Source organism: Canis aureus, chromosome 4 (assembly GCF_053574225.1).
Source record: "Canis aureus isolate CA01 chromosome 4, VMU_Caureus_v.1.0, whole genome shotgun sequence".
NCBI classification, from domain to species: Eukaryota; Metazoa; Chordata; class Mammalia; order Carnivora; family Canidae; genus Canis; species Canis aureus.
Window position 1 is genome coordinate 16,200,849 of NC_135614.1, and position 27,332 is coordinate 16,228,180.

The window sequence follows — 27,332 nt, forward strand, 5'->3', positions numbered from 1 at the left end:
AAATAAATAAACTATCCATATGTAAAAGGTGAACCCCTTTCTTTGAGTTCCTCAAAAAACCTATTCACTCAAGGCGTATGTGTTACTGTTAATTATAACTACCAGTTAGATTGACTAGCTGAGATATTGAGAGTCAAAGTAGCGCCTTCTAACAAGTAATTCCAAACTGTGTAAAGATATTTACATTTTTTATTTCTTTTATCCTCAGAAAAATTTGGTCTTTTTTTTTTTTTAATAAAAAGCAGTTTATGACAGAGAGGTTCCATAATTCTATAATGACTTCGTTTAGCCAGACTGTAAGTTTCATGCAGAGGTTAACTGCATGGTTAACCTACATCTCATAGAGGCACTCAGTTTTTCTCAGTTGACAAACAAAATACTAATGGAATAATTGCATGGCAAAATGAAAAAATTTCTCAATGCTAGTTTAACTTCTGGACGGTGTATGATCAAGGCTAATGACACACTATGCTAATAAATAGTATGCAGTGGAAAAATACATCTAATGAAGTTGTGGGTAGCACTTTATCCACTTTAAAAAGTTTGTTTTTATACCTTTCTGTTTTTTGTATGCTCCAAAAAGAGCCATTTGATCTAATTGAAAGCAACTGTGAAAATCAAGTCGGTTTAACATCAGTTATAAAAATAATCTTTTAGAATGAACGGAGTGACTTAAGAAATATGCAGTTTATTTCCTTTTTTTATTGTCTTTGATCATCAGAACAAATTCACTGTAATTTGCATAGATTAAATTTAACTGAAGATTTAGCTGGGAATTGAGATTACTAGGGAGTGAAAAGAACACTCTTCTGTGGGCAAAGGATTTTTTTTCAGAGCTGTTTGGCTGAAATGTTGTATACATAAAGGCCTAATGTATTTTGGCAACTCTAACTCCGAGATTTACATCTTTTGCTATTTCACTTTTAAAAATATTCAAAAATGCCTTTTATACGCCTTTTCAGCCATTTAGTTTCATTCTCTACAATATACCCTAGACATGGTGAACTTGATTGCCTGAAGAATGAATTAATGAACCTTTTATGTCAATGCGAGTTTATTAACAACATTTGTGACATTTTCAAATCAATCCTTCTATGTTCTCCAATTATGGCCTCATTGTGGTCCGGTACCATCCCAGGGGAAAAACAAAGGGAGAGGGAGGACCAACATACTTAAAACTGACTTCAGAAAAGCAGATTAATAAGGAGAAGTATATCTAAATTATGTTTTTTGTTGTTACATTAAATGCAGAATGCAAATGCATGTTCTTTAAGTGTTTTGGCAATTGTTCAAAAATGTGAATTATTCTGCCAGAAGGCAAGAACGCTTTCCTTTGACCTCTATATCCATAGTTAATTTACTAGTTTTTTTCAGCATGGGCACATTTTAAACTTTAAAGTAAATATTATTTACATAGCACATGTATTAACAATCAACAGTCTTAAAACATCTCAATGATGAAAATATTAAATGATTTTGGATGAAAGGTTATTTAATGCTCTAGCCAGTTTTCATACTATGTAAATAAATATAAAATGTAGATAACCACGCATTCATATTACATATGTTATACATATATGTAATTTCCTGGTCTTTAACTCTCCTAATCACTAAACCCTCAATGCTTCGTTAGAAGTCAAATCCTGGCAGAGCACCTGGGTGGCTCAGTCAGCCGAGTATCAGACTCTTGGTTTCAGTTCACGTCATGATTTCAGGGTTCTGGGACTGAACCCTGAGTTGGGCTCCAGGCTCAGTGGGGAGTCTGCTTGGGATTCTCTCCCTCTGCCCCTCTCCTTGTTCATGCATTTGCACTTCCTCTTTCAAATAAATAAAGAAATAAATAAAATCTTTTTTTTTTTTTTAAAGAGTCAAATCCTGGCATGCGTTTCTGGGTGGCACTGTGTCCCTCACTATATCAGTAGTTCCTAACAGGTAAGTCAGGATACGTTGACATATTGTCTCTTTCACAGGAGTGCCATCAAACTTTCATTGCTGCATAAAATTTACTTTTGCTTCAACTGAGGTTATATATTATGTTCTGTGATAAGTTAGATGAAACATAGTCGGCAGCTCTTGCAACAAGATTTAAGGTACAGTGTTCCAAAAATAAGGGGTAAAAGGAAAATAATCCTGTCAACCCCTGTGATACCCCGATGACAGTCCAGACCTATACCGTCCAATATAGTAGCCATTAGTCACATGTGGCTATTGTCTTGAAATATGGTTAGTCCAGATTGAGATGTGCTATAAGTGAACAGGACACATCACATTTTGAAGGCTTAGTGCAAAAGAAAATTGTGAATATCCCATTATTACTTTATGTTGATTACCTATTGAAATGTTCATTTTGAATATATCACGTTAAATACATTGTTAAAATTAACTTTATCTATTTCTTTCTACCTTTTAAAAAAGTTACTTTTTAAAAAAGGCTACCATAAAACCTGAAATTCCACACACGGCTCTCTCATCATATATTTTTTGGACAAGCGTGGTATGGAATCAGATGTGTATTAGAACATGAAAGAACTGCCTTATTAATATATAAGAAAACATGGTCAAGTCAGTAAAATTTCTCACTAGCTGCCTAGGGCTAAAGGATGCTTGAATAAAAATACTATTATATTGTGGCCATGACTATGTAAAAATCATTTAAGACTGGTTCAGTCCTGCTCTGAACTTTAAAAACCCTTCAGTGTGTACATGTACCCAGGAGGCCAACGACAGGCAATGTCTCTTTCAGTTGTAGAAGCTCTGCACGTTCTCCATCTCATCTTCAATGGACACTTCACTGTGACTTTCATAAGATTCACTCCAGGTCAGGTGTCTCCCAACTCAGATAACAGAAAGGAGCAGGAGAAAACAACCACTTTTCAGCCATATGGTGGCTGATGGTGGCATATGATGGTCTAACTTGGACCATCAGCTGTGTTTGTAACTTAGCCCTTCCAGGGGGCGACGCTCTTCCCTCCTCCCCACCCAGAATCACTCTCTTGTCAAAGGAGATTTGCCTTTGGTTTGGTGTGTTCCATACGTGGGTCTTACTGGGGGAGTTGGCTACTAAGCAAGCCAATCCTTGCATATGAAGCTATTGTCAGACAATTAAGCATGTTTTGAAGGGATCAGAGTTCAGAAGTAAAAGATGAGGGCCTGATCCTGCTCCAAATGTGTGTTAACTCTTTGAGGGCTGGTGGCTGTTGTAGGATGTTCTCACTCACTGTGCTCTGGTTTTTGGTCTGCTTCTTCCCTCTCACTTGTTCCATTCTGGAAAATTTCAAGTCAAAACATCTGTTTTGAAGTGCTATGCTCTTTTCTGGACAATAGTTTTTCGGGTTTTTTTGTTGTTTTTTTAATTCTTGGGTTTGCTAATTTCCTCCTTATCTTCCCCAGATGTTTAGTTCCCCTCTCCATACCTTATTTTTTCTCATTTTAGTAATTGTGCAAGCCCCAGAAGAACTGCTGGCAGATATTTCCCCACTTTGGGTTGCCCTGCAGAGCTCTCACCAAGAATTCTACCTTTGTTCTTTGCCCATCATTCAGTGGACTTGAGCTAACATCCATGAAGGATTTGGGGATTAGGGGAAGATGGTAGCCAATAATTTCTATCTTCGAGTTGATATGAGTCTTCTTGGAGCCATAGTATCTGCACACAGGTGGATCTATGTAGGATGGGAACATGCTTCACAACTTAAAAGTTTCTGTCATCATTTTGTCTATTAAAAATAAAGCAGAGGAAGCATAAAAATGTGGTTTTTTAAATAACAAAATTTTGTCATTTCTATTTTTAAAAAACTAAGGTAAAAGCATATAAGCCAGCCATAATACCATAGGGCAAGAACCCATAACAGTCCTTATATTGATTATAAATATAATAATAACAATGCATCAAACCTAGTGTCTTTCAGTTTCTAGGTGTTTTTACCTGCAGTCTGGGAGTCAGGGGCCTTTGGAGTAGAATAGTTAGAAACTGGATTCTAGGTTGGATGAGGCTCTGGAAAATGCTCTGTAAACTTGGGCAACTGATTTTCATTCTATAGACTTCTGGTGCTTTTTTCACATTGGTGCTCATTTTGTGTCATTTAGGTTTCCCAGAAAATTAAATGTAGATGAGGAAACATGAACATCTATGTTGTAGTAAGAAAATTACATTTATGCCAATTTCAGAGAGGGAGAAGTAGACTCAGAGAGGTTAAATTCTTTATTCAAAGTCACACCACTGGTTGGTGACAGACTAGGGGTCAGAGTTCAGGTCCTCTGCTGAGGTCTGGTAGGAGCCTTGGTGGGCAGTCCAACTTTGTGGCTGCTGATCCCTGAGGATGGACCCCCAGGCAGTGGCCATCACCTGCCCTTCAGCTCCGTGCCATGGGTCATGGGAAGCTCCACTTCGAATTGTTGGCTATTTTGATTGCCGGCTTCTTGTGTCCTTCCCCCACACTCTGGACTGTGATGTGCTGAGGAAGAAGGACATGTATCTGTGAATTAAGAACTAAAGCCAGGTCTCTGGAGGGTGAGAACTGGGACCACCAAACTGATCTGACCTCTTCTTGGAAAGAAAGATATTTCTGGGCCCCCAGAGGCTAGACAAGGCTCCTGTCTGGAGGTGATCCTTAAAGTTGAACAGAGTTGAGGAAAGGGCCTGTAGTCTTCCAGTGTGTGTTCTGAATGTCATGTTGGAAAAAGAGAAGAAAAGGGAGGGAGGGAAAAAAGTGGAAAATCGCTATTGTGTCTACGAGATTTAGGACTTAAGCCCTCCCTATAAAAAAGGAGGGATGGATTTGACTTGGCTGAGAAAGCAGAAGGGGGTGTTGACATTTGCTTATTCATTCAAAAAGTGTCTGTGAAATGCCCACTATGGATAGGCAAGGTGCTGGCAAGGTGGCAATCTATGGGGCGTGGGAAGAAATTACAGCTCAGTGGGAGAAAAACACTTAAATACATGAAGAGAAAGAAGGAGGGGGAAAAGTGGAATGATTTATTTATTTATTCATTCATTCATTCATTCATTCATTCATTCATTCGAGACACAGAGAAGCAGAGACATTGGCAGAGAGAGAAGCAGGTTCCTAGCAGGGAGCCTGATGCGGGACTCGATTCCAGGACCCTGGGATAATGACCTGAGCCAAAGGCAGATGCTCAACCACTGAGCCACCTAAATGTCCCTGATTTACACTTTTTTTTTTTCTGATTTACACTTTTAAACACAAAAGTGTGAGTAGTCGAAAGAACGGAATTGGAAGATGACCAAATGGGATAAAGATCCCGGTCAAGGTGCTATGCAAACACCATTACTGTTTTCCCTGGCAGAGGCTCCATCCTCTGGCAAGAGCTGTAGGGTCAGTAAAGCCACATGCAAAGTTGGGGAGCAGACATGCAATCAGGGCTCTGCGTGGCCTGGTGGTCTCTCCTTGAGGAGGAAGGCCTGGGGACAAGTTTCTGAGGGTTTGTGCCACAAAGAATGACACTGTGAGGGGAAATATTAAGTGGTTAATTAGAGCCTGCCCACTTGAGAGAGTCTCCATTTACCCACCAGGGGCCCCATCCAGTCACTTATGAATCTCTGCAGTGTCCCGATCCTGTCGGTGCCCCCTGATAGAGCACAGGATAATCTGAGCTACTCCTTTGGTCCTTCTTGCTCGGCTCCTGTCCTGTGTGGTTGCTCAAGGACTCACATATTTAACAGACCCACTAGACACTAGGAGTTAGGATTCACACTGCCCTCAGGATGGTTTCCTCCCTGGTCTTGGGGGAAAGTTAGAGCTTCCTTAGAACATGCCCTTGACAACCTATCCTTCTCTGTTGAATCAGGGCAAGCCTACTTGGCTCCATAGTTCTGAAGCAGCTCCCTCGGACAGGCAGCCAAAACACTTTTGAATATCTCTGCAGGCAAGTTAAGCCTATTGCTTTCAGTTCTAAGAGTCTGTAAATGTTTCATTGACAGGATGAGTTACCAAGGAAGGCCATGCAACATCCATTCTCGGAGATCAAGGAGGATCATCTGCTCTGGGTTTGGATGGGTTTCTTTTGCCTACAGATCTCTTTTCAGCTCTATTCTACAGCTTTTGGTTGTGCAAAGAGACAATTCTTAACGGATCCCAGTCCTTTCAAGTTTGTTGCTAAACTCGAGTTTTGTTGCAGAAGTACAAGTTTTGACCCGTCCTCCCTGATATTAACCAAATAAGAGAAAACAGTTTCAAATGTGTTGTTTGAAAGGAAGGGGCCCCAAAGTTTTCATCTGCAGAAATCCTGGTGAACCTTGAGGGACAATCTAAGGAGACAGTGGAAATTACAGAATAGGGTATAAAGTATGGTGGCTCTTTCAAAACCATCAAGAGGGAAAGGAATGAAGACATCAGTAATACATGAAAGGGTGTCCTGGTGAGTCATTATACTCCACATAAAATATGAACTGTTCTTTCCTTCTCCATCTGATTCATATTTACACTTTATATTCCCTGTTCATTTTTTTTAATGTTCACTGGGCTGTGAGCAATGAGAACTTATAGTTCTTGTAGGCAGAAGTAAGCCCGTGTTGATCCTTGAGGTATTTAATGGACAGTTAGTGAGACCCTGCCACGTGAAATGAGAGTTCTGGGGGATCTGCCTGAGTTTACTTTGCCACACATGAAGCCTCCAGACAGTGCTGGAAATGCAGATTTAGATTGCAAAGGGGGATTGGACTAGAAACAGTGATGCAGAAGGACGTCATAATTTAAGTCGTGGGTGTGTGGTGTGGATGCACTCCAGGGAAGCAGGTGCAGGGAGCAGGAGGGGAGAGCAGGGGGACCAGGAGTGCTGGGTTAGCACAGGGGACAGGGGAGGGGTGGCAGGCGACAAAGGAACATGAGCAAGAGGCACCTTGTCACAGCCCTTGAGGAAGCCGGGACTTTGAAGGAAGGTGTGATCTGCAGGGTCAAATGCAACACAGATATTTGGCTAATAAAAACCATGAGAAAGCCATCAATGCTGGTGGCTCTGAGGCCTAGGTGTCTTCTGAGAAGGTGATCACATGAGAACTTTGACACAGAAACCTGAGTGCAAGGTGCTCAGGCATCCACAAGGAATAATTCTGATGGCCTTTCTAAGAAGATTGGTGGTAAAGTGAGGGAGCGGGGAGGATGAGAGACCAAGTTCAACTAAATGGTTTGGCTTTTTAAGAAGGAACATCCTTGGAACATCTGTGCCAAGGAAGGAGCTTCTGGGAAGAGAGACTGAGGGAGCTGGTGAGGCCTGGGGCGAGGGATTATCGAAGGAGCTGGAAAGAACCACATTCATAACAAATGAGGAGAATCTCAGGTATTGAAAGGAAATACCTATGGGTGAAGATGAGGGGACCCCCATACATACACCTTCTCACCATATAAAATCTAAACAGTCCTGGGGCACTGTGGCCAAGGCCACGGACTTTGGAGTCAGCCTGGGTTCAAACGATGACTTTAAGGCTAACTAGTCTGGGTGAACTCGGGCATGTTACTCAAGCCTCGGTGCCCCAGTGTCTCCATTTTCAAAATGTAGAAAAGAATAGTACCTACCCAGTAAGATTATATAGGTATTTATAGATCTACAGATGGATGGATGGATGGATGGATGGATGGATGGACGGGTAGATAGAAAATGCTTAGAACAGTGTCTGGCATCTACTAAATACTATAAAAATTAACACAAATGAGGAGAAGTCCTGGAAGTTCAAGGGAAGTCTCAAGCACTTAACTGAGTCAATCTCTAGCAGAACACATCTCATTGAAGTTTCCCTTTGGAGCCCGTCCAAGTTGTGCTTTTTAGTTTTGCTTTTTGTTTGTTTCCCCCCCTATTTAACCCTTTGTTTAACGTGGAAACCCAAACCACAGTATCTGGTATCTTTGTGGTGACTAAATGTTTCTGGTCCCAGCCAGCGGGGAACCCCAGCTGAGATCCTGTCAGACATTGTCTGATGCTTGCATTCAGGCCTGGGAAAAATGTGCTTGACAAGCTTGCATGTAAAAAAAAACTCTCCGACTCCTAAGAAAATTGAGTTTTAAAACTGAAAACTCAGAGATTTGAACTATGACTAATATAAAGTATTTGAGTCAAAAGGAATATAGTTTATTTATAGAAGTAATAAAAGGAGTATTCCACATGAGCATTTTAAATTTTTTTTTTTTTTACGTTTTTATTTATTTATGATAGTCACAGAGAGAGAGAGAGAGGCAGAGACACAGGCAGAGGGAGAAGCAGGCTCCATGTACCGGGAGCCTGACGTGGGATTCGATCCCGGATCTCCAGGATCGCGCCCTGGGCCAAAGGCAGGCGCCAAACCGCTGCGCCACCCAGGGATCCCCACATGAGCATTTTATACACAGAACATTTCAGACACAAAGAGATGGAAGTGAATTTTTATAGATTATTCACATCGAGTCTATGATACTTGGTTACCTATTATCATCTTTATTATTTTTAAAATATTTTATTTAAATTCAACTTGCCAACATACAGTATAATACCCGGTACTCATCCCATCAAGTGCTTGCCTTAGCTATTATCATCTTTAAAAAACAGAATCTTGTCTCATCTCTTGAATGCAAATTAAACAGTTCAGGCTTAGTTGGGCCAGGTCACACAGAATCTGGAGCTCACTCTCACTGTGCTTTTACCTTGACTCTTAAACCTGCTACACTCATGGTAGACCAAACAGTGGGTGATGACTCAGGCCAAAAACCACCACAAACAGACCATCGTTCAAGGCATGGCAAGTGTAAGGGAAAGATAAACTTTAAACAAAGCTGTATTTATTATACAACAATGGCCCCCATTAGAGCACTTTGTTTCTGTAGACAAATACTCCTAATACAGTTTTTCCACTGCTCAAGAACCTTCAATGGCTCCCCAGTGCCTATGGATTCACAATGGCAACTTGTTGAGACTGTGCTTTTCTTGCTTACAACTAGCCCTGATGACTTAGCTGAAACTGTCTAAGATCTGATTGGGATTCAGGATAAATTAGTTGGAGAGACAGACTGAAGGCTTTATGACAGTGTTGGTGTGTGCTTTGTTTGGGCACTAAAAATCCAAATATTTTAGCCTCGCATTCAACTCCCTCCATTACTTGGCATCAATTTAGTACCCCCAGCTTATCTCCCACTCCATGTCTACTCAAATGGTCTGTTTTGGGTACACTGCTGTCTCCATGGTCCATTAAACTCATCTGTGCTGTCCTATCTCTCTGCCATCTTTCCTGCTGCTGTCCCAGCCAGTAGTACCCTTCGCATTGGCCAAAGGAAGCCCTCTTTTCTTTATGCTGTTACACTTATAACTAGTTATCTTTTTATCTGGCCCTCTCATTCTATTTAACTCTTAAATCAGTAAAATTAAAACTGTACGATAAACTCTCCCAATCCATGGTTTACTTGGAAATACCCATTGTTACCAGTTTGATGTGTGTCTTTCCATGAATTTTTCTGTACATTCACAAGCCTGTGAATACATAGTTAAATTATAGTTTTGTTAATTATTTTTAATGTTCTGTACTTTATCTTTTAATTGCTTATAAATCCCTTGAGGGGAAGAATGGAGGGTTGTGGATGTTTCATCCCCCACAGTTAATAAGAATTTTTGAAAAGCCAGCAGTTTTCTCAAAACACCATTAGAGCAGGGTGGGATTGATATGTGGGGAAATGGTGGTAGAGAGTAGGTTCTTCATACTGGAACATTGGCTCTAAAGACGATTGGATTTGAGTTCAGTATTAATGGTAATACTCTCTCAATATTAGGTAACTAGTTGTACAACAACCAGGAGATGTAGGTTCCCCCATTTTACTGATGAGAGCATGGAGACTTGAAGTGATCACCTAATTTCCTCAAGACCACACAGTTAATATGTAACACAGCCCAAATTTGAACCCAGATCTTACTGCTCTGAAGTCCTATCCTTCCCATTAGATTTTACCCCCTTGGAGACTGAAAAGAATGAGCATAGTCAGGACACTTGGGTGGCTCAGTGGCTGAGCATCTATCTGCCTTTGGCTCAGGTCATGACCCCAGGGTCCTGGGATTGAGTCCTGCATCAGGCTCCCCATAGGGAGCCTGCTTCTCCCTCTACCTATGTCTCTGCCTCTCTCTGTGTCTCTCATGAATAAATAAATAAAATCTTAAAAAAATATAAAAAAACAATGAGCATAATCATGGTGAGAAGGACACCTAAGATGCAGAATTCACTTACTCTGTGGCTGCTAGAGGATAGACAAGTACACAGGCATGCCTTTTGACCTTCTGCAGTCCTGCTGAGGAATCAGATTAAAAGAACTCCTCTTTAGGCATTCCAACTTCATGAAGCTTGCCACTTTTCTTACATGTGCTGGCATCTTCCTCTTAACTGCCTTTGACCTTTGAAATTTGCTGCCTTCTTGAGTCTTCGATATTGCCTTTAAAGGCTCCTTTCAGTTTTTTTGTTTCCCTGTCCTCCTCTGGAGCCATGGTACCAAACCAGTAATTCACAAGCGAGGAGACTGCAGGTGAAATCAAGCTGATATATAGTAAACTGGGAGACATCTAAGGCAATGTCCCAGAACTGGTTTGGTCTGTAGATTTTTCTGTTTGTGCAAAATAGAGCATAGGGAGGTCTTTGGGTAAACTATTTTTTTCCTTTATCTGCTTCTCTTATGTTGGACTTCTCCGGATTTCACCATCAGCTCTCTTTCATTCAATACATCTGACAGTCTCTTCCTGGATAAGCTTGACCATGCCCATGGCTGCTGTTAACATTCCTACAGAATATGCATGGCCCTCAAAGCTCCAGCTTCTGCACTGATTCTCCTCTGATTTCAGGTCCCTGTTTCTAATGCCAACTTTGTACCCCCGTCTTTATTTCTCATGGCATCACAACACCAACCTCCTTCCTCTTTCTCTCCATGGCCACATTCTTCACTTCATATTGCTCATCTTACTGACTGTCTCCATCCCTCAAGCTCTACAGATCAGAAACCTGGGAGTCATCCTAAATCCCTTCCTCAGGTGCCTTCTGGTGAGCTGGCCATGGTCATTCTAAATAGCTCTTCTCTATAGCCATCGCTGCTTTTTTAGATCAGGCTACTTAATTCTTGCCAGGACAGTGTATGTCATTAGCCTTCTGATTGTCCCTCTACCTCAGAAAGAGTCTAGTACATAAATCTGCTTGAAACATCTCAAAGGAGCCCCAGTTCTTAGGAGACAGATGGCAAAACCCTTCTAGTTATGAGCTCTGCTGCTCTTAGGATCTCTTCCTTTGTGCTGTATCTTTTGCTCCAGCTAAAATGAACTGCCTTATTTCACCAAATCTAATGGTCCACTGGTGGTGAAACATATCATTATTTTATGTTGTGCTAAAGAAAGATGGGAAAAAAACACCATCAAGTAAACTGTAACTTATCATCAATTGTAAGCTAAATCTCAACCTCTGAGGTCTTAAAAAAGGAAAAATCGTGTGGCCTAGAAGCAGTGAAGTACAGTCTTTGATGTTTCCCTTCTGCCCTACCATACTCTCTCGTGGGCCATTTCCTCTGTCCATGATGTTCTTGCCCACTAGAACCCCTTGAACATCAGGCAAACTCCTGACCATCCTTCAGGATCCTACTTAAATAATCTCCCTTTTGGGGAAGGTTTTCCTGGCCTCTCTTGACAGTAGTGAGCTCCCCTCTTGAATGCTGTTATGGCGGCTAGGACATGGCCATCACTACTTGTTCGAAGCCTCTCCACTCTTGAGGAGCAGAGACTGTGTTCTACTCATCTTTATTTCCCTGTTGGAGAAGTGTTGGGAGTGTTGGGAGAGGGTAGGTATTTAATTTAATTTGTGTCTTAGCTTGGGCTGCCATAACAAAATACCATAGCCTGAGTAGCTTAAATGACAGAAACTTATTTCTCACAGTTCTGCAAGCTGGGAAGTCCAAGATCAAGATGCCAGCAGGGTTGGTTTCATTCTGAGGCCTCTTTTCTTGGCTTTTAGGCAGCTATCATCTCTCTGTGTGCTCAAGTGACTCCTCCTTATGTACTCATGGGGAAAAAAGAAAAGCAATTTCTCTGATCTTTCCTTATATTCCATGATGTGTGTCCACCCTCATGACCTCTTCTAAACCTCATTACCTCCCGAAGACCCCATCTCTAAAGATAATCAATTAGGGATTAGGGTGAAAGCACCACATGTGGCAAACTGTTAGGCTTATTTAAATAATTGTTCATTCTTTTTGGCCAATGACTTGAAAATGTCTCACTATGAGGCCTCAGGTGCTTTTTCCCACCACAGGTAAGCCCTATTGACCCAATTTCACTCGTTTGGTCTGTTCATTTCATTTCACTATGAATGTTCTTGTAGAGGTAATTTATGATATTTCTAGATTTGTGGATTATTATAAGCATAATGGGTTTTTAAAAATAATTTTCACCATAGCTGCTGATTTTGCTAATCACAAATTATTACTGTAGTCTGTATAATGGGTGAGGAATCAAGCTGACTGAAAAGCTGGTTAAGTAGTTTTCTCTTCACTTGATTCAAAGGAAAGGAAAGTCTGATCAAGAATATTGAGTCTATGGTACAAGTCCATTTCATTACTATTAACTTCTTGATGCAAGCTCATTAGTCAGAATTTGGGTGCTTCCAATGAATATAATTGCATATGTTCATAATCTAAAGTAAATCAATTTGTGACTTTATCTAAAAGATTTGATTCACTGAACGTTGTCAAGTAGTCATACTAAGTGTGGTGGGAGATGGTATTTCATGATTAATAATACCTAATAGGAAGATTAACTAAAGAATATTTGAGACGGTCAGGTACCGTCTCAAGTGTGATTGGAGTATGGTTGGAGTCAATGACTGTGTTCAAGTGCATATTGAGTTCTAATGAGAAAAAGGAAGAATTCTTGGTTATCAAAAGAAGCAGCAGCCAGACCAATCAGAACAATATGTAACAGGTAGCTCAAGTTGTGAGCCAAGTTCTTTCAAATTGGTTTTAGACAATGAAAACAGATGTTCCAGTTGCAAAGTTCAACTCTCTTCTTTGTTGCCAGTAAATTTTGTAACAACTTTGTTTTTGACACGTCCAATTGAAATGTCCATATATGCCTGAGTTGTATGTCAAAAACAAGACTATGAAGAAAGTGAAATTTGTCTTTGAATCCCTACCACTTATTTATTCTGTACCTATTGCACCATTTGGATATTCTTATTTACTCCCCACTCCTGATCCAAATCACGACTGCCTTCCTCTTGCTGTAGGCAGCCCTAAGCCCCCTGAGTCCTTCTACCACCATCCATGCAAGCCTATCTGACTGTTCAGTATCCTCTTTCTACTCACTCCACTGTGGCTAGTCTTACCCTAAGTATTAGGAAAACACACAAGACAATGAAGTGATTTAATGGTGAGATCTAGACTCATAATTTGAGGGATATTGTCAAATTGGAGCATATTTAAAGGATAGGAGCGTGGAGTACTTAACACAATTTCACATATGTGAGCATTTGAAGGCACTGTATGGGATTTGGGGAGAGGGATTTAGTCTGGTGACTAAAAAACTACAAAAGATGAGAAAAGCTACCCTCAGATTTGTGAAACTATGTCATCATCATCATCTTTTATGAAAATCTTTGGCAGGCTGAATATTTTATAAACATTAGCTCTAATTCTCACAGAAAACCTACAAGACTGGTATTAATGTCCTAGATAAGGATCAGGCTTGAATCGTAAGAGTTAAAAGGCTGTTTAGAGGCCATCCACTTGGGACACCTGGGTAGCTCAGTGGTTGAGTGTCTGCCTTTGGCTTAGGTCATGATCTCCGGATCCTGGAATCAAGTTCCAGTCGGGATCCCTGCTGGGAGCCTGCCTGTCTCTCTGCCTGCATCTCTGCTTCTCTCTCTCTCTCTCTCTCTCTCATGAATAAATAAATAAAATCTTAGAGGCCATCTACTTTAACATTCCACCCAATGCAAAATCAATAAAAACTAATTCCATGTGCCAACAAATAATAGGACTGGAACCCACAGATAGCAGTTGCAAGAAAGATTTTTTTGATCAATCTGAAATAGAAATTTCTAACAGAGTTGCTTTAAGATAGCATGGCTTTCCAAAAGAGATGTGCAATTCCAGTCACTGGAGGTGTGGAAGCAGGGCTGGACAACCATTGACAAGAACACTGTGGAGGAAGGTCAAGCCTCAGAAGCAGAGATGAGATAAAAGGACTTTGATGGTCCCATTAAAATTCTAATTCTGAATCCAAGCCATGAATGACATAGAACTGTTAACAGTGCATTCCCCCTCCTGCTCACAGCCTCCATGATTATGAAATTCCCAGAAAGAAGTCATCTGTAATATGTGGGCAATCTGTGCGGTTTAGATGTGTCTGTGTGTACAGGACACTAAAACCAAGGTCAGCATTAAAGCAAATGCTCTATGATGCATATGCTCTAAAGCTCACGTCTTCCACTTAGTTCAAACTAAGTGGCTACAAAATGGGTCTAACTGGGATGAAATTAAGGTGTTGGCAGCTCTGGTTCCTTCTGAACATTCTAAGGAAGTATCTATTTTCTTGCGTTTTCCAATTTCTGGAGACCACCTGTATTATTATTTGGGTCATGGTGTCTTCCTTTATCTTCAAAGCCAGCAAAATAGTGTCTTTAAATCTCTCTCTGATTCTGCTTCTGTAGTTACATTTTCTCTGATTCTGACCTTCCTATTTTAAGGACCCATGTGACTTATACTAGGTCCATCTGGATAATCCAGGATGTTCTTCCCATCTCAAGATCTTTAACTTCATTACATCTGCAAGGTCCCCTTGCTATGTAAGGTAACGTATTCAGTTTCCAGGAGCTGGGACATGGACATCTTTGGGGGACCATTATTCTGCATATATAGTCATGTAAACTCAAGTAAACTATGATATCTCTAAGCCTTGTTTTTTCATGTGCACAACAATGATGATGGTAATAGGTTTCTCAAAATATTGTGAATATATAATGAGATAATTTATTTAGAATACTTAACATTGGGCCTGGTACTATCCTAAGTACTTAACAAATTATGCTTTAAGAAACAAGGTGGAAAGACAGAGTAGAATCAATTCTTATGCAAAATGGCTGTCACTGACTTAAGCTGCTTCCTCTGTTTGAACACACAAAGTGAAGAAGACAAAGCCAGCGTAAGGGGGTAAAATAACAAAATATATCTATTGCCAAAAGCATTATCATCTTTCACAAGCCTCATGTCTCTGTTCCTCATACCACCAAAACATGATCATGATGTATACCTATTAAATGGAGAGCTGATGACAATTCTCAAACCCAAAAGGAACATGAAACATCCTCTGATTGGACGCCTCCCACAACCAATATTCTCCTGTGCCCAAATCTGCCCATTTCATTTTAGACAGCTTTAATAATTATAAAGTTCATCCAGGTATTAAGCTAAACTGACTCCTATAATGTCTTTCCTGTAGTTCTATTTGTGCCTGCTCGCTTGCTTAGCATACATTTAGTGATTCTTCTCATAGACAATGTCCTTTAGCCTTTTGAAGACAACTATCCTATCTTCAAGACCCTTCTGCCCCACCCTTGAGCTTTCTCTAGAGCAAACAAACCCAGTTCCTCATACTAAAATTTAACATAAATCAAGGTTGTTTTTGAAGCAGCAGAAAAAAAGAACTGAAACAGTAGGGTTTTTTTTTTTTTTCTTCTTTTTTTCTTTTGGACCACATCCTCTTATTCATCTTGAACATTAGGATGAATAGACTATGAATATGGGATGGAGGAAAGCCAAAGAGGCTCTCCATGTTACCACCACTAATACCCTAGTTCAAACCACCATTATTTTTTTCCAGGACTGCAATAGCCTTTTAACTAATTACCCCTTGCTCCTCTCTTCCCCCTCTTCCTCCTCCCCTTTTTTCTCCCTCTCTTTCTGGCCTGTATCCATATCATATAGATAAGTTTACTGATACAGAGAGTTTAAATAAGTAATTTACTTAAGGTCATGCAGCAGTAAGTGGAAGAATTGACATCAAGACCATTTTCATTCACAGCCTATAAGTAAATGAAGGACAGCCTATGAAATCAACAATTAGGCTATAAAATCACTCCAGATGAAATGAAAAATAATGCACATTTGAATATAGCTTTAAGGGATCCCTGGGTGGCGCAGCGGGTTAGCGCCTGCCTTTGGCCCAGGGCGTGATCCTGGAGACCCAGGATCGAGTCCCACATCGGGCTCTCGGTGCATGGAGCCTGCTTCTCCCTCTGCCTGTGTCTCTGCCTCTCTCTCTCTCTGTGACTATCATAAATAAATAAAAAAAAACTTAAAAAAAATGAATATAGCTTTAAGTGTGTAGACTTAGAGTTCTGGTCTAAGAAAGATGGAATAAGCACACTGCACCCCATCTCTTTTACTGAATGCTATTGTAAGTCCTGGACTGATTGAATGAGGCAGCTGTGTGAAACCTTTAAAAAATAAACAGTAGCATGCAGATTGAGGAATAAGACCTGAATCTGAAATTTACCCTAAACTGATAAATTTACCAGTTTCTTCCTGCAGTTTTACAGAGCCTGACCTTGAATGCAGCCCAAAATCTGAAAGGCACCCTGGCTGCTGTCAGGACGAGAACTAAGAGAAGGTCTAAATTGCTATTTCAAGAGACAGGGAAAAGGAGATTATATGAAACAGAGAGAGTGGAGAAGACTCCAAGTTTTGGCCCCATTTTCTCCCATTCAAACCCCAGACAATAAAAGAGTAACAGTGTTTTTTTGTTTTGTTTTGTTTTGTTTTGTTTTGTTTTGTTTCTCTCTCTCCTTTTTCTGCTTGACCCTAGTCACAAGAAGTGCCCTGCAGAGTAGAAGAAATAAAGATTCAATTTCTGACTGGAAGTCCCAGTGAGTTGAAGCATATTGGTGAAATGGCAGAGAGAAAGCATTGTGAATGAATACTGGGCCTACCTCTGATATGCACATATATGGACCTGAGTATACCCTAGGATTAGAAGACCAGGTGACAAGTTAGGCCACATCCCAAGTACCAGACTGGCCACTGGGTGGTACATGTTTGGGACTGAATAACACTGAAAACACTCTGAAATTGAACTGACTCTGGAAACATAGCCCATAGAAGGCAAGTCAGAACTTGTGGCTTGAACGGAACCTGGACAGTTGCCTGCCAAAACAAAAAAGTCATTTCCCTCAGGATTTAAACAAGATTCCAAATCTCATAACATAACATTCTAAATGTCTAGGACTCAATCCAGAGCTATTTAGGAGAGGGGGGCAGAGAGAGAGAAAACCCAGCGAAATCTTAACTCTCCAGGAAAACACAATGAACAGGTGTCAACTCTGAGATAATACAGATTATCTGTAAGAAAGAAGGGTAAATGCTCTTGAAACAAATAGAAAGGCAGATTATCTCAGAAAAGAAATAGAAGATACTAAGGAGAATCAAATGGATATTTTAAAAAGTGAAAAATAAAATGTCCAAACTGAAAAATTCACTGGATGGGCTCAATAGTTAAACAGAAATGACAGAGGAAAAATAGATCAATGCAAATCATGAAATATTAACAGCACAGAAGAAAAAGATTTTTAAAAAATGAACAGAGCTTCAGGGAACTGTGGGAAATACCAAAAGCTCTAACATGAATGTTGTATCATCAGACTCTCTGAAAAGGAGAAGAAAGAGCAGGGAGTAGAAAAATTATTTGAAGGAATAATGGCTGCAAAAAGACATTTTTTGAATCCAAAAAACTCAGTAAATTCCAAACAGAATAAATTCAAAGAAGTCCATCTCTAAACCCAGCATAATCAAGTGGTTGAAAGAAAATAATCCTGAAATCAGTCAGAAGAAACCGGTATATGAGTATGTCCCTCACATAGAGGGGCAAGGATACAAATGGTGGTAGATTTCTCATCAGAAACTAGGTAGGCCAGAAAAAAGTGATATAACATTTTAAAGGGTTGGAAAAAAAAAAGTCAACTCCAAATTAATAACCAGTGAAAATATTCTATCCAGTGACTATTTTATTGTCAAGAAGGAAAGTGAAGTAGCATTTCTCAATGTAGAAAAACTAAAAGACTGCATCACAAGCAGACCTGCTCTAAAAGAAATGCTAAAGGAAACTATCCAATGGAAGAGAAATGATATCAGAGATCTCAGGGAGAGGGAAAGGTTGATAAAGTAGGAGTACAAAATAAATGCACTGCAAGCATGAAAAAAACTTTTGAGATCAATGGTAGTATTGGTTGCACAACAGTGTACTTTTGACACTGAGCTACACACTTAAAAATGGCTAAAATGGTAAATTTTGTATTATGAGTATTTTACCACAATTTCAAAAATTTTTAATAGAATAAATAAAAGCAATTATTGTATGTAAGCCACCATATTAATAGACCAAAAGAAAAAAACCCACATAATCATGTAAGTTGATGAAGGAAAAAAACACTTTACGAAACTCAACATCTATTCATGATAAGGGATTCCTGAATGGCTCAGCAGTTGAGCGTCTACCTTTGGCCCAGGGCGTGATCCTGGAGTCCCAGGATTGAGTCTCACATTGAGCTCCTTGCATGGGGCCTGCTTCTCTCTCTGCCTATGTCTCTGTCTCTTTCTCTGTGTCTCTCATGAATTAATAAATAAAATCTTAACATTTTTTAAAAAAAAATCAGCAAGTTAGGAATAGAAGGAAACTTTTTAAACCTAATAGAGGGCATCTACAAGGATCCTAAAGCTAATATCATACTTACTGGTGAGAGACTGAATACTAGCCTTCCAAACTAGGAAAAAATAAGAATCCTATTCTCACCAATCCTATTTGTTATTATACTGGAGGTTCTAGGCAATGAAAAACAAGAAAGAAAAATAAATAAAAGATCTACAGATTGGAAAGGAAGAAGTAAAACATCCCTATTTATAGTTGACATTTCCTACATAGAAAATTATCTGTATAGGAAATGACATGGAACCTCCACAAAAGTTTCTACAGCTGAATTTAGCAAGATTGCAGTCTATAAAGTCAACACACAAAAATCAATCATATTTATATATGCCAACAATACAGAAATTGAAACAGATATAAATAAAATAATAGCAATTTCCACAGATTCCTCCCAAAATGAACTATTTAGGTTTAAATCTAAAAATCATGTGTAGGCTTAGATCTACAAAATGCTGATGAAAGAAATCCAAGAAGACACAAATAAAAGAGAGACATACTGTGTTCTTTTAAATCTCTTGGGTTATTCTCAGTGGATTGGAAGACTCCAGAAGAGTTAAGATGTCAATTCTCAAATCGATCTATAATTTTAATGCAATAACAGTGGAGTTGTGTGTGTGTGTGTGTGTGTTTTGTAAATACAGAAACACTGATTCTAACATTTATATAGAAAGGGAAAGGCACTGGATTAGCCAAAACATTTTGAAAAAGAAGAACAAAGTTGGAGGACTGAAAGTTCCCTTTTTTAAAGACTTACTATAAAACTGCAGTAGGGACACCTGGGTAGCTCAGTGAATGAGCATCTGCCTCTGGTTCAGGTCTTGATCCTGGGATCCTGGGATTGAGTCCCACATCAGGCTCCCCTCGGGGACCTGCTTCTCTCTCTGCCTATGTCTCTGTCTCTCTCTGTGTATCTCATGAATAAATAAAAATCTTTAAAAAAACCTACAGTAATCAAGACATGTGACATTGGTGAAGGCATAAACATATAGATCAATGTACAGAACAAGAGTTCAGAAGAAGATGCACAAAAATATGGTCCATGGGCATTTGACCAAGATGGAAATGCAATTCAGTAAAGAAAATATAGTCTTTTCAACAAATGGTGATGAAACAGTTGGATATCCCTAAGCAAGATAATGAACCTTGACATAAACCTCACAGCCCATACCAATGTTAAAAATCGATAAATTTTACACGTACAACTATAAAACTTTTTAAAGGAAGCATAGAAAAAAATCTTTGTGACTTAGAGAAAACATTCTTAAATTTAACACAAGATGCATGATCCATAAAAAGAAAAAAATAAGTGTAAGCTGGATTTCATCAACATTAAAAACATTTGCTCTATCAAAGATACTGTTAATAGAATGAAAAGCCAAGCTATACACTTGGAGAAATAATTACAAGTCACATATATGCCAAAGGACTTGTTTCCAGAATATATGAAGAATTCTCAAAACTTAAAAATAAGAAAACAAACTACCCAATTAAAAAATGGGCAAAGGACTTGAACTATACTTCACCAAAGATGATATATAGATGGCACGTAAGGATAAGGAAGGATGCTCAACACCATTAACAGGGAAATGGAAATGAAAAGCATGATGAGATCCACCACACCTATAAGAATAACTAAAATAAAAAATATTGATACACTCATACACATCAGTAACAATGTGATGTGGACTGGAATGTGTGTAAAATACTGCTGAAATGTCTATATATAAATCCAAGGGCTTCCATACTGACATACTTGACAATCTTTCGCATGCTATATTTTAAAGGAATGTTTCACTTGGCAAACTATTCTGTTTGAAAGATTACTCTTTGTTGTGATTGTTTCCCGGTATAATTCCATCATCAAGAAATGTTCTAATCGAAAAAAAAAATATGGACAATGTCAAGTGCTGAGAAGGATGCAGAGTACCTGGAGCTGTCATATATTGTTAGTGAGAATGAATTTAATTGCCCTAAGCTGGAAAACCCCCCACAAATGTCCTGCAACAGATCAGTAGATGATCAAATTGTGATACAATGAAATACCATTCAGGAATGAAAAGGAATGAGTTAAGGGCAACTGAGTGGTTTAGTTGGTTAAGCGACTGACTCTTGGTTTCAGCTCAGGCCATGATCTCAGGGTTGTGAAATGAACCCTACGTCAGGCTCCACGCTCAGTGGGGAGTCTGCTTAGGATTCTCTGTCTCTCTCCCCCTCACCTCTCCCTGCCATGCACTCTCTCTCTCAAATAAATCTTTTTTTATATAAATAAATTAATGATACGTGCAACAACATGGGTGAATAGCAAAGGTTTCGTGCTGAGTCAGCGAGAGTCTTAAGAGGTTGCATACTGTATGGTTTCAATTAATGACATTCTAGAAAAGACTAAATTAAGATGATGGGGGAAAGGTTGATGGTTGCCAGGGGAATGGGGTAGGAGGAGGGTGTGAGTAAGGAGGGGGCAGCACTGGGCATCTTGAAGGCACTGGGGAGAAGTTTAACAGGAATCTATAGGTGTGTTAAGATGCATAGAACTGAATATCAAAGAGTCAGTTTTATTGGATGTTAATTTTTAAAAATAGAATTAAAGCTTTATACATAGTGGGGCACCTGGGTGGTTCAGTGGTTGAGCATCTGCCTTTGGCTCAGGTCATGATCCTGGAGTCCTGGGATCAAGTCCCACATCGGGCTCCCTGCATGAAGCCTGCTTCTCCCTCTGCCTGTGTCTCTGCCTCTCTCTGTGTGTCTCATGAATAAATAAATAAAATCTTTTGTAAAAAAACCCACAACTTTATACACAGCATTTTGGATATAAATGAAGAAATAATACTCTTAAAAAGAAGAATAAGATTGTGAAACATAATAGCAGGCAGAACTAAAATGGTATCACATGAATGTAAAAAAATTTTTTTGGAAGAGTGTAAGTAACTTAATGAAAGTCACAATTTAATAAGAGACCATGGGATTCGAAGTGTCTATCTATGGTCAGTGGTTAATAGCATTGGACAAGGACTCCAGATGCCTGCTGGTGAATCCTGGCTCTACTCTGCCTTCCAGTGTGGGATGTTACCTCACCCAGAAAATGTAGGATCTGCTTGATCAAGTCTTGTCTCGTGTATAGAAAATGCTTAGTATGTCACCTGGCATGTATAGTTAAGAGCCGAAGAAACGAGTTCTTAACCACTTGGAGACCTGGTTTCTCCACTGGTAACTAAAATAGCGCCTGTGCCATCGAGGGTTTAAAATAGTACTCTGCAAATATAGTTCTGGTATGTTAGTATTTCCACAAAGAACGCAAGTCCTTAGGGTTCATATTTGGTTTTAGACATGGAGGAAAAAAATTGAATTTAAGTTTGATTAAAAAAAAAGAACACAGTCTTCCTTCTCCTCTTCACCCCACCCCCACTTCTTTCTCAGTGTGGTTGCCTCGTAATCACTTCCTGAGTAGATGTCCAAGAATGTTTTAAATCTCTACTCAGAGGTTCCTTATGCAGTAGCAGTGAAGTTTACATGAATCTGTATGTGTGTCAAAATGCACAAGACCCTACATCGGAAAAGTCCATTTTGTTGGATGTCAACTTAAATAAATGAGAAAACAGAACACAAACACGTATGCTTAGCATTTCTGATATAAATGAAGAAATAATACTCTTGAAAAGAATAATAAGTTGTGAAACATAAAAGCAGGCAGAACTGAAACGGTATCACATGCGTGTAAAAAAAATTTCTTGGAAGAGAGTGATTAAGGAACTTGACAAAAAGTCACACATCTATTAAGAGACGACGGTGGAATTTGAAGGCAGGTCAGTATATATACACTTGGTCTCAAAGACAAACAGGAGTAATCAAGATAAGGAACAACAAGAAGGGTAGGAGAGGAGCAGAGAAAACTAGTAATTTTTCTGAGCAGAGCAATTCTGGTTGGCTCCCTGCCTTCACGTACTTGTGAAGCAGAAACAGAAATGACAAGTACCCTGCCTATTATTATACATATAGATCACCTTGATTACTTTAAGTGATGTGGCTTAATACAATCAATGGGCCGCAGCTTTTTAAAACAGGCGAAGTGCTTTTCCAAGAATTGACGTCAGCAGGGCCTTGTAATTGTTCCTCTCAATGGCTCAACTGCCACTACAGTCATAGATGTTCCGGGCATGATGGGGACTGCTGCTTTCCACCCGCTAGCACAGGCACACAGAAGCTGCCCTCTCCCTTGGGGTTGGCAGTGGTTTGGTAGCCACCTCTGCTTCTAGCTTATGAGCTGTCTGCATCATTTCCAGCCAGAGGTGTAGGATAGTTGGGGGATGTCCCTTTGTCTCGCTTATGAGACTCAGGGTTAGAAAGGGAGAGCTTGGAAAAAAAACCTCAATCCACCTCAGCTTAGCACAGGTCCTGTCTCTCCTCATAATCAGGAGGCCGCCTGCCTAAATAATTTAATTTGTAAGTGAGCTTCAGAAAGCCCTTTCTTCCTACTCCAATTCATATTCCCATGAGCCCAGACATGCTGCTAGAAATACCGAGATTATTAAATCTGGACAAATACTTTAGCCAGATTTAATCTATTGATCTTTTAGCAAAGGGTAAGTGACTCAAGGAGGACAGGTTTTTTTCTTTTAAGATTCATTTATTTATTTGAGAGAAAGAGAGTGAGCACAAGCCAGAGGAGCAGAAGGAGAGGGAGAGAGAAAGTCAAGTAGACTCCCCACTGAGCACAGAGCCTGACATGGGGCTCAGTCTCACAACCCTGAGATCATCGCCTGAGGCGAAACCAAGAGTCAAGACACTTAACTGACTGAGCCACCCAGGTGCCCCAGGAGGACAACTTTCGATGGAAACTTTAAAGCAGAGATAGCAAAAATGATTAGGAGCAGCAAAGAATACATGGGCGTGCTTAAGTGTGCAGGGTGGAGGTGGGGGAAGGAAAGCACAAATAAAAACAGAAATTAACAAAAACTGTTTCACCCACGCCATCAGAAGAAATGTACCTACTCCTTCTGAGACTCGTAACTAAGAGAATGATTCAATAATTGATTATTCTCTGTGTCCTATCTTGTTATCACGCTTTCAGTAATCTTTGTTGGCTAGCAGGAAATCTGAAGATACTGGGTTTTAGTGATAAAACGGGATGTATCATCACTTTGAAGTTGGTTGTTTTAATTTTGCCTTTATTCACCACAAGAAAAACTTGGAAAGCTGTAAACCTTTGTGTGTTTTTTCCCCTGGCTGTGTTCCCATGTCCATAAATGATACTTCCGGAAAGACAAAACTCAAGTCGTGTCCCGGATGTGATCAAGACTGGAATATTATCTAGTATCTGAACAAAATTCTCATTTTCTAAGAGAATACTTACTAAAATAGCTCTTGAAAGCCAAGATAGCCTGATTGGTCTTCCCACTGCATTTGAAGACATTTTGCTCTGAAATCAGCACATACTCCACTTTTGTGACAATTGGCCAAGCTCTTGGGGTTAGGGTTGGGGTCGGGGTGGAGAGGGTTGGGGGGTAGGGAGAGGATGACTGTACATGTGAAGTCAAGAGATGACATCCTGATTTCCTACAGAAATCTTTTTGTGTAAACTGTGAGAACTTTGCTGAGTTCAAATAAATACTTTGAAGTCTGAGATGACTGGATTTCTCTCTTTGTCTAGAGTAACCTCAAACTTCAGCAAGTGTCACTTCTCAGGAGGTACACAGACCTACCAGCTTCCTCCAAAAAACGAAGGGTAGAATTTCTTCTCTAATTAACAGAGGCTCTGATACAGATGCAGATAATTCACCATGTTATAAAGCCCCTGGTTAGTACCTCAAGTTCTGCTCATTGTGTGGTTAACAGTGGCGGCCCTGGAGTCAGAGAACTGGGTTTAACTCTGTGAGTCTGGGTAAGTTACTAACTTATGCTCAGTTTTCCTGTCTGTAAAATGGAGGTCATAAGAGTTTGTAAAGCACTTCATCCTGTTCCTGGAACATAGTAAGGGCTAACTAAATGGCAGGTATTATTATTATCATTATTGTTGTTCTGGGTGTTTTTTTTTTTTATCATTGGCATAATTATTATTCCTTAAGTGGATATGTCTATTTAATGGGCTCCTCAGAGTTGGAGCCACTCCGCGAATCAGGGTGAGTAGAGAGCTAAAATAGAACTCCAGGACACCTAGGGCCAAGATGGTAATTAGGTTTTCAGCTTAGAGTACTGATTAGTTGATAGTAGCTTCCAAGAAGACTGTGTGAACAAGAATTCTAAGGCTGTTGATGAGATTAGCAGAGTGTCGTGATGGATTATCAATGTCTGCCACCAGTGTGGGAGGAGAAAGGGCAATACTCTGCTGGTTTGCCAACCCTCACCTAGGAACTATGGGCCATGGCTCAGCTTCTTTCTGCTCTTTTGAAAGTGCAGAAAAGTACATTCTCCTTCCTGGTTACCACAATCTGAACACCCTGAATGTTGAAAAGGAATTCTTATTGGTAGTAAGCTATAACCCAGTTCAAGACCAAATACTGAAAAGTCTGTGTGTGTGTGTGTGTGTGTGTGTGTGTGTATTTTAATTTCATTTAGAATTTCATAGCTTCCTTCTGGGGAAACTATTTGGTTATTAGACATCACCATCTGAGTAACATGGTGGTCTACTCTTTCCCAATAATGATGATAATGGCTTATATTTTCAGAGCACTTAATTTGTAAAATGTTCTTACATCCATTAAAACACTTTATATTCAACTATTTGGCATGCAGTAAGCACAAAAGGAAGGGAAGGCAAACTGGTGCGGGTATTTCTTAAGTCTCATTTCAAGTTCATTGATGATTCCAGCACATATGTTTTGTTTCCAAAGTGCTGGCGTTTCACTTCCAGGGTAATGGTATCTGCCTCTTGCTGTGAGCCTCCCTCTGGTTCTTGACTCCTTAATTTATTTTCCTTTCATTTATGATTCTTCCCCATGTAATACATGTTTATCTGTCGTTAAAATATTGCCCTCATATTGTGCGGCATGCCCAAGTATTTCCTCAATGAGTCACTTATGGATCACAGGGCCAATTCCAAAATACCAAGGCTAAGATTAGTTCCAGTTTTGTATTAATGATTGCAGATTCTTAAGGCTTAGAAACTCCCAATTGTTGCACAGATACCCAAATGGTCAAATGGTGGCCTATGTTGAAGGCAGGCTCTCATTCTTTTTTTTTTTTTTTTTTTTTTTTGTACGGAGGATTGTTATCCTGTCCTCCTAGATAGTTTCTACTTCAGAAGCATAATCCATTCTCTCCCACTCATCCAGTCTCAAGAGATTTGGAACTATTTTGCAATAAAAGATGTGTAAGGTTGACCCTCCCTGCCCACGCTGCTCTCTGCTCAAATGGGTTGAGTCAGTATTTCCTCTCTCCCTAATTCAGCAATAGGCCAGCTGGGTTTGTCTGATAGACTAAGACCCAATTAAATGAACTTCTTCAGACTTCATCTAACCAGGAAAAAAAGACAGTTAAGCAATGATTTAATTAATGAAGTCATAGAAGACTAGAGAAGCCAATCAGATCCTAAAACCTCTTTCCTCCACAGCAATATTTTCGGAAGTTTACATAGTAGAGTAATTTGTCTTGTAAAACTTTATATAATAGGGAACAATGTTTTGTCCTCCATTGATCATATGGTAACCTAGATGGATCAAAATTTCTTAGATGGAGAAATAAGAAATATTATTTATTGTTTATATGACTTCAAAGCCCAACACAACACTATTAAATGCAGTGTGGCCCTATATGTCTCTCTCTCTCTTTTTTCCCTTATTATTTAGGTTTGTTTTTGTTTGTTTTTTGAGTATAGCTTACATACAATATTACATTAGTTTCAGGGCTACAACATAATGATTCAACAAATTTTAACATTATAACATGCTCACTGTAAGTATGGCTACCATCTGTCACCATACATCACTATTATAATACCATTGATTATATTCCCTATATTGTACCTTTTATCCCCATGACTTATCCATTCCATAACTGGAAGCCTGTTTCTCCCACTCCCTTTCACTCATTTTCCCCATCCCCACACCTCCCTGCCTCTCTGGCAATCATCTGTTTTCTGTATTTATAGGTCTGAGTCTGCTTTTTGTTTGTTTGTTTATTAATTTGTTGTGTTTTTAGACTCCATGCATAAGTGAAATCATATGGTATTTGTCTTTTTCTGACTTATCTCACTTAGCATAATGCTTTTTCTGACTTATCTCACTTAGCGTAATGCCCTCTAGGTCCATGCATATTATCACAAATGGCAAAATCCTATATCTCTTACATAATTATTTTCGTTGAATGTGGGTTTGGTATTATGTCGTTGATATACATTAAAAAGTGCTCCAAGAAACAACTGCATGAAATGTAATTTTGCATTAAATGTGGACATACAATTTGAATATATTTTCTACATAATTTGGTGTCTTTCTTTGGTGCCCTTCCTGAGACATTTCTTGAAAAACAAAGCTCCATGAAAAGCAGTGCTTTCCTTGAGTAACTGATGTTTTTCTCATTAAGGACAATGACAAATAATTGATCAAGTATCTCTTTTTGTTGTTGTTGTCTTGCCTATTGGGAAGCTCAAAGATAAATGTGTGGTTCAACTTCAGTATGAAACTTTGAATATATATAGTTGGAGTTAGAAA

General features: G+C 39.4%; 1 long non-coding RNA gene across 1 annotated transcript in view; it reads right to left on the reverse strand.

Annotated features, from left to right (window-relative positions):
- Positions 1-4,243: 4,243 nt before the first annotated feature.
- Positions 4,244-27,332, reverse strand: part of LOC144312241 (uncharacterized) — an 84,353-nt gene continuing 61,264 nt past the window's right edge. The window contains exon 4 of the long non-coding RNA XR_013377736.1: positions 4,244-4,451. This is a non-coding gene — a long non-coding RNA (uncharacterized LOC144312241). The remainder of the gene's footprint in view (positions 4,452-27,332) is intronic.